This window comes from Oncorhynchus mykiss, chromosome 8 (genome assembly GCF_013265735.2).
Source record: "Oncorhynchus mykiss isolate Arlee chromosome 8, USDA_OmykA_1.1, whole genome shotgun sequence".
NCBI classification, from domain to species: Eukaryota; Metazoa; Chordata; class Actinopteri; order Salmoniformes; family Salmonidae; genus Oncorhynchus; species Oncorhynchus mykiss.
In genome coordinates this window covers 64,783,985-64,794,497 of record NC_048572.1, presented here as the reverse complement: position 1 = coordinate 64,794,497, position 10,513 = coordinate 64,783,985, and the positions used below count along the sequence as shown (strand labels likewise).

The 10,513-nt window shown below is 40.5% G+C and overlaps 1 protein-coding gene across 3 annotated transcripts in view; it reads left to right on the top strand.

Annotated features, from left to right (window-relative positions):
• The first annotated feature begins 324 nt into the window (after positions 1–324).
• Positions 325–10,513, top strand: part of cdh6 (cadherin 6) — a 35,774-nt gene continuing 25,585 nt past the window's right edge. The window contains exon 1 of one of the 3 annotated variants that reach the window (XM_021613321.2): positions 325–497. The gene's annotated coding sequence lies outside the window, so the exon portion shown is untranslated. The remainder of the gene's footprint in view (positions 498–10,513) is intronic. The other 2 variants (XM_021613320.2, XM_021613319.2) reach the window with 2 other exon arrangements.

Here is a 10,513-nt window from a genome sequence, read left to right as displayed (position 1 = left end):
AAAGTGTCTAGGTAGCCAAACCAAGGCAATAACAAATTTCATTATTGAAATGCTCTCATTGTCAAGGCATTGTCACAAACTATCGTTGTAGATTTAATTGTTTCAGTGTTTGTTGAATATGCAATTCTTTTAAGATGCTAATTAGCTTTGAAAGGCAGGAGAACAATATTATCTTGTAAGAATGGCTCATGAGAAAAATTATGTGCCCCTGTTGCAAATCGCTTGGAAAAACCCCTCATAAATATTGGTGATAAATTAGTCATTTTCAACTCAGCCTGTCCCTTTAATCGTAAACCAGCGGCTGACACCCAATCAGGAGCAGCTAGAGTCCGACTCAACTTCTAGGCTGAGAGAGCAAGGGATGCTCATCATGAACTAAAGAGAGAGAAAGAGAGAGCAAGAGAAGGCAGGCACCAGTCCGCGTTCAGTGAGTCAGTTGCATGCAACGGATTCACACAGGCGCGCATTGATTGAGCTTTCAGCTACGTCAAACATTGGTAAGTGATGTTTTATTTAGCTGTATATGTTCAAATAGCGCTCATGAAAAAGTCGTTTTACAGTATTTAAAAACACACGCACTTTAAAGGGTTCCTTTTATTTTTATAGCTGAAGGATGATATTCGATTTTGTGATAAATAGCTTATAACTTCATCAAAGTTGCTTTCATTGGATAATTTAATGTAGGACGATCTCATGAATTCGTCATAGTCGGTCTCATCAGCCTACAACTTCATTTAAAGGAAATAATCTATGTTTTCTAGAAAATAATAATACACTTCCCGAATTGCTGGATTTGACATGTACCGGTAGCCTAGGCTGACTGCAATATGGTTGTGTGTGTAAAAAGCTGCATATTTTCATGTTCCCTGGATAGTATGTCATGATTCAATTAGAGGTCCTAAATTATAATTATAACTTAATTTAATTGACCCGGCTTAAAGTTTTACTGTTTGTTATTTTCAGAGTCTAGTGGCAGTCATATCTTTAGCGGTAGTGTTGTTTGGCACTGTGTGGTTTAAGGTGTGTGTCCCCGTTTCAATGCGACATGTCAGAGGATTGAATCAAGGCTACCCTGTAAACAACCCATGTTTTTGAGATAGAAATTGATTATGAGGACCATGTTGTTTGTTGAATGGTCATGGAAGGTCTCGTGATATATTAGCCTACTGTAGATTACTGTTGATATTGACATTGTTATTGATAAAGCACTCATAGCCAACAGTGTACACTTTTTGTGTCTTATTAGAAATATTTGATGTGTAGGCCTATTGTTTTATTTATTGTTTAGACACTGGCACTCTATTGCTGTGGAGTGTACATGCACTCCAATGTGGATGTAGGTGCTACCCTAAATGCAAATCTACCCGTTAGTGCAGTGCTGAGGCAAGTCACCTGTATTTTACCATTCCCAGTTTGCTATGCCCATATGTGCAGAGCATGCCCCAGGAGTTTGTGAATGAGTAATTATGTCAAAAAAGAAAATACAGGCAAAGCATTGCCGTTTATTTTCCACAGCAACAAGTGTCTTCTATTTAACCCGTGTATTTCTGGTGGTTGTCACCTTTATAAAAAAAGATTGCAGTTTGGAAACTGCAGTAAAAGTGTAGAAACTGCAGTCGACTGTGGTATTTTGGACCCAATAACTGCAGAATAACTGCAGTGTACTGCAGTTGAACTGCAGTTACACTGCAAATTACTGCAGAATAAAACAGTGTTATTTTGGACACCGTATTTGCAGCATATTGCAGTTATACTGCAGTGTACTGCAGTTATACTGCACTTTGACTACATATTTCGGGAGGGCAAATAGCGTTTTTAATGACTGAAAATGTAACCTTTTCATTGTATTAATTCTGTGTTAAAGGAGAATGGAAACACTAGGCTTTAGAACACCATTTAACTGTAACTGTAAATCACCACTTTGCCATTGTTGCATCCCAAAAATGGCTGAATCCCCAAATTGTCTGAAAGACCATGAACTCTGCGTGCATTAATGATTATTTTACAGCGGGTTGGTCAAAACAAGCATTGTGATTGGTTGAGACGCGTTCTACGCCAAACTAAAAAACATATTTAGCATAGGTAAGCCTATGATGCAAAAATGGGAATCTTGTTTTCTGTTCCATCTGACGATACTGTGTTAGCCAGCTAGCAAGCAAGGGATAAGAGTGTTGCCAGCCAGCATGGCAATAGAACATTTAGAACAAACGACTGGGACTTCTGTTGATATAGAATAAAAAGACTTCACGACTGGGCCACGTTTCTGGCAACCTAACCAATAGAATGAACGGACATATTTCTTCAGCAGGTCAAAATCCTGAATCAGAAGAATTTTTATGTTCCATCTGATGTAACTGTGTTAGAAATATTTGGCTAGCTAGCAAGCAAGGAATAAGAGCGTTGCCAGCCAGCATGGCAACGGAACACTTAGAAGGAACAACTGGGTCACGTCCATAGATATAGAACAAAAATACTTCACAACTGGGTCGCGTCTCGGGCAAACTAATCCATACAATGAACGGACAGGTAAAACAACATGAAATGCAGCTAGTTTGCTGTCTTAACAGCTTCAGTTTGAAGTGATTGTGTTAGCTGTGTAGGTGGCTAGCTCCTCTGAACAGTGTCCTGACAACAGAGCACATTTTCTATGCCAATCACACATCATTAATGTATCCAAAACAGCTTAAACAAACGCAAATGCAGTTACTTTGCTGTTATTTTAGCTGCACTGTTTGACCTGACTGTGTTAGCCGTAGTTGGCTAGCTAGCAAGCAAGGAATAAGAGCACTGCCAGCCAGCATGGCAGCGAAACATTTAGAATGAACGACTGCGTTGCATCCATAGATATAGAACAAAAAGACGTCGTGCCTCGGGCAACCTAACCGACAGAATGAACGGCCAGCCGGCTTGGCTAGCAACCAAAGACGTGTCAGGACTAGGCCTATATTTTTGTTGAGGGATTAAATAGTTGCCTATGAATACATTTATCGAAATAACATGTTTTATTTCATTGGTAACCAGTTGTAGAAAAGCAATTGTACACTCAAAGTTGTGTGAAATGACTTTTTTTTTTTAAATGTCAACTTTGACTGTGGCTGTGCTGATCTACAGTACTCGGCTTATGACCACAGCTAAAAAAGTTGTTTAGCACGCCCTCTCGTGTGCAATTGCTTTAAAATGTACTGGTGTCAAACCATATATGAAAACATTATTAATATTTTGAAAGCTGAGAAACAGTCCTTTCGAAGGATATGACATACAATTGCACCACATCAATCAAGTGGTAATCAACTTCTACTGACTTCCTGGTGCACAGGTGACATGTCAATAGTGTCATCCTCCACAGTCCACCAGTGTCCTACAGACAGAGAGAGAGAGTATTTTTTTTTAAACGTAGGCTGAATATACAGTATATAGGCCTAATAGTACATGACAATAATACACCATTGACAGTTACCAGGTAGACCAGGATGATTTAGGATAGTTACCAAACGGACTACCAGCCTGAGCTTTCAGAAATCATAGCTATAGCTAGTCAAAATGATTAGGCTTCTGGCTTAGGCTACATTCATTCTTGCAACAACACCCAGCAGGCTTACTAGTTTTTAGGAATCATAGATAAACAGATACCTAATGAGATATCTAGCTATGTAGCTCGTTACCTAGATAGCTAACTAATAATGATATGGGTATCATACATTTTACTGGTAAAATAGCAATCCTGCAGGAGCCCTCTCTTGTGGCTGGCTAGCTAGCTAGCTAGCTACTGTAGAATCAGACACCAGCCAGTTAATTTGAGCTCTTAGCTCATACCAATGACAAATGCTCTTCAAATTAACAATATGATTTTTTTTTAAACGTATAGTTGTCAAAGTTGACATTAACATAAAAAAGGCAAGACAAGATCTAGATCTAGCTAGCTACTGTACCTTGCCTTTTTTTGGCTGACAGACTCGTTTTATCAATTGGGAAAAATAAAAATGAACTGTATACCGTTTCTTACCTTAATATTGTTGTCCTGATCTCAATTGCAAAGCTGACAAAGTTGTGAGAACCCTTTCAGAGCCAGTGGAGGCAAGGCGCCTCCCGGTGGCAACATTCGCTTTCAGTCCCCAGACAAAACTAACAATTTGCTCAACCCTGTCAATGACGCATTGGCGTCAGCCCTTTCTATGGCAATTCAAGTTGGCACTACCTATACCTCTAAAAAAAAGTTGTTCAATATCAAAATCCCCAAAATGTAGAGGTTTCTATGTTATGTGCACATGTTTAGTGTTAGTGGATGGAATACATATCTTTGCTTAGCTTTACTTCCTAAAGTGCTTCCATTCCCCTTTAAAGACCAATCAGCCTGTTCAAATTATTCAAATATTTTTGTGGTGTGTGCCCTATTAATGAGTAAGGAAAAGTATTTGTTGTAAATCACAACTGATTATTTCCACACCTTCTTGGGCACATAATAGTGCATACTGTACCAAGAGAGGCAATGGGTGTAAAACAATTTCTCTGAATGTCAAAAGCCTGAAATACTGTTGGTTGATGATGATAATATTATCTTAGAAATGTCTGTTGTATGGATGTTGTAAATATCCCCAAAATTCTGAGTGTCTTCAGTATTCCCAGTACTCCCAGTTTCCCAATACCCAACCAGGTCACTGTGACCTTTGGAACAAACTGCTTTCCACTGATTAGCCTACTCCAGTAGAAGAGGATTGATTATCCTGCTGTCTTAAAACTTGATTAAGAATGATGTGACCCTTCACCATAGGGAATTATGATTCATTTCTATGTCAACTATATGGGTTATTCCGATTGATTCTCATTTGGAAAATTCAAACAGCTTCTTTAATTGTGCCCTCATGTGGTCACAATGGAACATGCACACAGGAATGGATGTTCTTAAATGGGTATATTGATTCACATAGTGACTATTTTACACTCTCATGTCTCTCAAACATTTTTTCTACACTATATTCATCTAACATGTCTAAAAGTGTTATTGAGAGTGAGTGTGACTAGTACGTACCATCCACTGTATTCTCAGAAGACCTATTCTTTATTCATAACATATCATCCATCAGGAGTTTTATTTTACCATGACGTAATCGTAGTGCACTCACATTTGACAAACAGATCATTATCAAATTGAATTATATGGGGTCTGTATGTAAATGTACCTAGAGTTTGTAAATAGTTTTGAATGTAAATGTGCTTGTGTGCTCTGTCACCTCATTTGACAATGGGCCATTGTCCCGTGTGTTTGTCAAGCTAGCAAGGGGTTGGATTGAATTGAATAGCACAGGTATGTCATCAGTTACCTATACAGGTGTTTTTATAGATCAAACTCCTGACATTTTGGATCACACCACAAATATTGGTCTTCTGAGAGTACAATGCACTATATCTAAGCCATTGAATAGCATAGGCAGAGTACAATGAATTGCAGAATTGATATCCTCAAATTAACAATTAATTTTGGCAAGCAATCTGTTCTCCTGTCTGGAGCATAGTATTACATTGTCTTTTGAAGACAACTTATGCCCCTTTTCAAAAAATGTCTTGCACTGTTTGACAGCCATGGCAATTATAGATTATAGAGGGATCCTCATTTGCAGTCAGCAGGTCTATAACAAGGCCTAATGTTGTCATTCAATCTCTCTCTGTTTTTTAACGCTACTATACCTGGAATAACAAGAAAAAATTGCCTAAATAACAATTTACATTCACATACTGCTATTAGCCCATACAAATGCATTGAATAACAGATAGTCCCCCCCTCCCCAATCAAAATGAAGTTTGTTCTGAAGTGTGTCCTATATCAGAGAGATATAAGAAAGATCAGGAAACATTAGTATTTCTTTGTATATTTGTATTTAGCCCCTTATTTTTTAGCATCTAAACAGTCTCCATATATACTTCCATACATTTTTTCAACTGGTACCGGGGGGACCTTCAAACGAGTCTTGTGAGGCAAAACAACCGACATGTACGTGTTCGTGAGAGTCTCATCGTTCCATAGACGGGTCATAGTAGTGTGTAGGCCAAACCGCTCGGGACGCTACAGACGATTCTGTGAGAAGACCGATTTTCGGGACGTCTCATGGTCTGACGAACACTTCTGTAGATTTTTCACCTTTCCCCATAGAAGCCGAAGTGTTGCAGTACATAGGCATATGTGGTGGATTGAGACGCATCCAATGCAAAAAAAACTGATATCTCTAGTTTAAATGAGACCTTAGGTTAATGGGCTGGAAAAAACTACTGTACAAACTACTGTACATTTAACACCCCAAAATGTAATAGTCTGCAAAGATCAGTGAAGGCAAGGGAATTGAAGTATTATTCTGATGATGTCCTAGCAGCTATGAAAACAGACCCATCGATTTGTTGTTGTTGATTGAGAAAGTTGCAACCTCTAGTACGAGTGTTATTTGTTATTTATCACAGGCTTTATCTTGTATCATTGGAGGATTGGCTGTAAATACGAGTTTGGGGTGTGAAAAAGAGAGAGCTCTCTCCCCCCACCCAGAGGCTAACACACACCCTGGTGTGACACCCACACACATTCTCTTCTTTCCATTAGAAATACTAGCTTTATTGGTTTGTTTAATTCTCAAGCTTTGTCAAGCTTAATTGAATTGATTTGAAAAGAGGGCATTGATGTGCAGTAGGAAAGCTAGTTTAAAACAGAATTGCTAATAGCACCAGTCGCTCTATTAACAAGCGTGGAAAAGAATGAGAATATGTTGGTAGATATGAAAGGCAACTTTTAACGTTTTCCTTTGTGCTGTATATGGTTTTACCCTTGTATCATTCAGCTGTATTTTGTAAGCTGACGCATTACTAGTAGGCCTATTTGTTTTCAGTATCTAATGATGTCATGCTCAAAGGTTGCTCTCCTATTGACCATTTGATGATATTAGGATCTCCATACCATTAACATCAAGCAGTTTATTGACCAAGCCTGTGGCGTAACTCAAGATCACCAGTGCTTCTTCCACATCTTGAACATGATGAGACATATTGACCTCTGAGGGTCATCCAGTGCTTGACCCTGCTCTCCTCCCACTGCACTGCTCTCTGCCAAGGTGATTTGGCTGAATGCTGCTCCCTCTGACGTGTGGGTGTTTAATGTGTGCGAACATGGAACAGGGAGTATTTCACATTTTAGACGTGAAATATGAAATGAGAACAGTAGGAGAGGACAGTAGGAGTCAGTTGAAAATGGACAGTGTATTTGGCCATATAATTATAATTATGTTATACTGAACAAAAATAGAAACGCAACATGTAAAGTGGTTGGTGCTATGTTTCATGGGCGGAAATAAAATATCCCAGAAACTTTCCATATGCATAAAAAGCTCATTTCTCTATGGGATTGTGCACAAATGTGTTGACATCCCTGTTAGTGAGCATTTCTCCTTTGCCAAGATAATCCATCCACCTGACAGGTGTGGCATATCAAGAAGCTGACTTAACAGCATGATCAGTACACTGGTGCACCTTGTGCTGGGGACAATAAAAGACAACTGAAAAATGTGCAGTTCTGAAACACAACACAATGCCACAAATGTCTCAAGTTTTGAGGGAGCGTGCAATTGGCATGCTGACTGCAGGAATGTCCACCAGAGCTGTTTCCAGAGAATTGCATATTAATTTGTCTACCGTATGCCGCCTCCAACGTCATTTTAGAGAATTTGGCAGTATGTCTAACCAGCCTAACCACTCCAGCCCAGGACCTCCACATCTGGCTTCTTCACCTGAGGGATCGTTTGAGACCAGTCACCCGGACAGCTGATGAAACTGTGGGTTTGCACAACCAAAGAATTTATGTACAAACTGGGAAGATAATCAACGTGCCTGTCATCCTCACTTGGCCTGTCTGCAGTTCGGCATCAACCGACGTCAGTGGGCAAATGCTCACCTTCGCTGGAGAAGTGTGCTGTTCACGGATGAATCAGTGTCATGATTCCTTTATGGTTAATTATCTGAGGTGCAAGAAGACCATAGAACAAGGCCAGGTATAGACTAATGACTAGACGAGCTGGTCAGATCCTGAACTGCATTATGGCTAAAAAGGGAGAGAAATACAATCAATTCTGCCCTACAGCCGCTGTCATATGTGTAGGCTAATGACTAATTGTCTCCCCCCCCCCCCCCCCCCCCCCTCTCTCTCTCTCTCTTTCGCTCTCACACATAAAGAGTAGCTCCATCAGACGCTGGCACATTTGCATTGTAATAGTGAGCCAGCCACATTCCAGTGCTTGGACACAATGGTGGAGAGAAAGCTCTGACCTGAACACTCCTGCTAGGTCTTTGCACAAGCACACCATAAAGCTGCCGTTCTCACGCTTTCTCCTCCTCCAAGGAGGAATCACAATCAACCACCCACAATACAAACACGCTATGAGACACTGGCTTACACAGGCAGCCCCATTGACGAAGACGCCATAAATGAAAGACCCACACAGTTTAATGGGTTGTCATCTTCTTTAGTATCCAACACCTAAAGCAATGAACCAGGCATGGATCATTGAGGATCCAAAACAGCTTTGGGGGTTCTAAACAGCACAAACACACACACACGTATTAATCTGGAAAACTGTTCGCTGACGTCTTTCAAGTTTGCGGAATTTATTTATACTCAAAATGCAATCACGTCAGAAGAGCTTCTCTAGGTATGGAACTGACATGCGTCCAGCCATTTGAAGACAATTCTGGAAACAGGGCAATACAGGACAGATAGATACTGAATCGGATGTGGCACAACGTAACGTACATTGCCTCCAAATCACATTATGCCCCTCTTCCGGTTACGTAATTAAGAGGTCCCATCTGGTATGAGCGCGCCAGCGACGCTCCCTGACAGTAATTGTGTTGGTGCACATGTCAGTCCCATTCAGGGGACTCAACATCTATTATCTCTTCCTGTTAAGATTAGTGCACAAATGTTGCTGGGGAGATTATAGCTGGAGTGGAGGGGGGGACTGGGACCCTTGTAATTGAAGGGAGAGGAGAGGAGAGGAGAGGAGAGGAGAGGAGAGGAGAGGAGAGGAGAGGAGAGGAGAGGAGAGGAGAGGAGAGGAGAGGAGAGGAGAGGGATTACCATTCATGTTGTGTGACAGTCTTTTCTACTCAAAGAATTGGCACTATAATGGTTGTACAAGCTCAAATCAGACTGGTCAATGCAAATGTAGTATGCATGTTTTCAAGTCATTGTTTTGTAAGATCGTACAGATTGAATAAGATATGTCAAATTATCATTCATCAGTTGATTTCACACATTGTTTTGTTTTCAATGGTACAAAACAAAGAAAGAACAGATGTTACTTGAAATGAGATCTTTATCACCTAGAGCATACAAGTCAAAGAGTGTTGCAAACAGAGCCAAGCAAGGTGATAGATACTAGGGCATCTTGAAGTCCCCCCCCCTCCTAAACAGACAGATCAATAGGTATCGACGGCCCATTGGTCCCTGGGGAATGACAGTGAACAGTTTGGCTGCCTATCACTCTGGGTGGTGGCAACCTGATAGCAGGCCCCCTCCTAACATTCACCACTTAAACGCAATTTATCTTCCAGACTTGCCCTTTTTGGGGAGAGAGTTGAAAACTGTAGTATAGATACAGAAAAAACATGCACTGGGGTACTTGTAGTGTTCTTAGAAATGCAAAATGTTGAGTTTATTATTTTATATCAGCCTCTGCTGCTTTAATATACCAAACACATTCATTTTTGTAATACAGTACATGGAACCATACTAAAACTGTTCCAAAGTTAAAGTCAACAGGTGATAGTTCCACCTCCATGCCTTATTCATTAGAAGTCTGAAGACAGCGTGTATGTGTCTGTGACACAGGCAGGCATTAGGTGCCTTTATGAGGCTGCTCTGCCCTGTTGTTGTAGCAGGTCTTGTACCTGTCGACCGCCTTCTCTCTCTCCCTCCTCACACGGAAGCAGCCCAGGGTTGACATTCTCCTTTCTTCACCTCTAATTGCTCCTATGGGACTCATCAGGCCCGCTGAGGCTAAGGCTGAGGCTGTCTGCAGGGAGGGCCCCACTACTCTTCAACACCCTAAAGACGTCCTTTTGCTTCCCAGCTGAAACAGTTTGGAAGAGTTTGTGCATATATTATGATGACATTTTGTGAAGTTTTTGTTTGTTTTGGACTTCGGTAAGGGTTTTTTCGGTTGTTCGGGCACACAAACATGTTTCTTAAGGTAAGCCGAAATTGGTAACCCGAAGTCTACCCCGCTTCGTCAGTGATTGGTCAACAGTAGGGATTCTTCAGTAAAGTCTTTGTTGTCATTCAACGAGAGACGACTCGTTTTCATGCACATTCAGTCATTTAGAAATACTGCACCAAACACCCTCGTCAAAAACGTCAAAATGAATGACCGATTTATTGAGTTATTATAGATTAATTATTTTCAGGATGTGACTATTTTGAGGATGTGGATACTAACTACGGTGTCACAAAATGGACAAACAGTACTATTGCTGATTTTTTCCC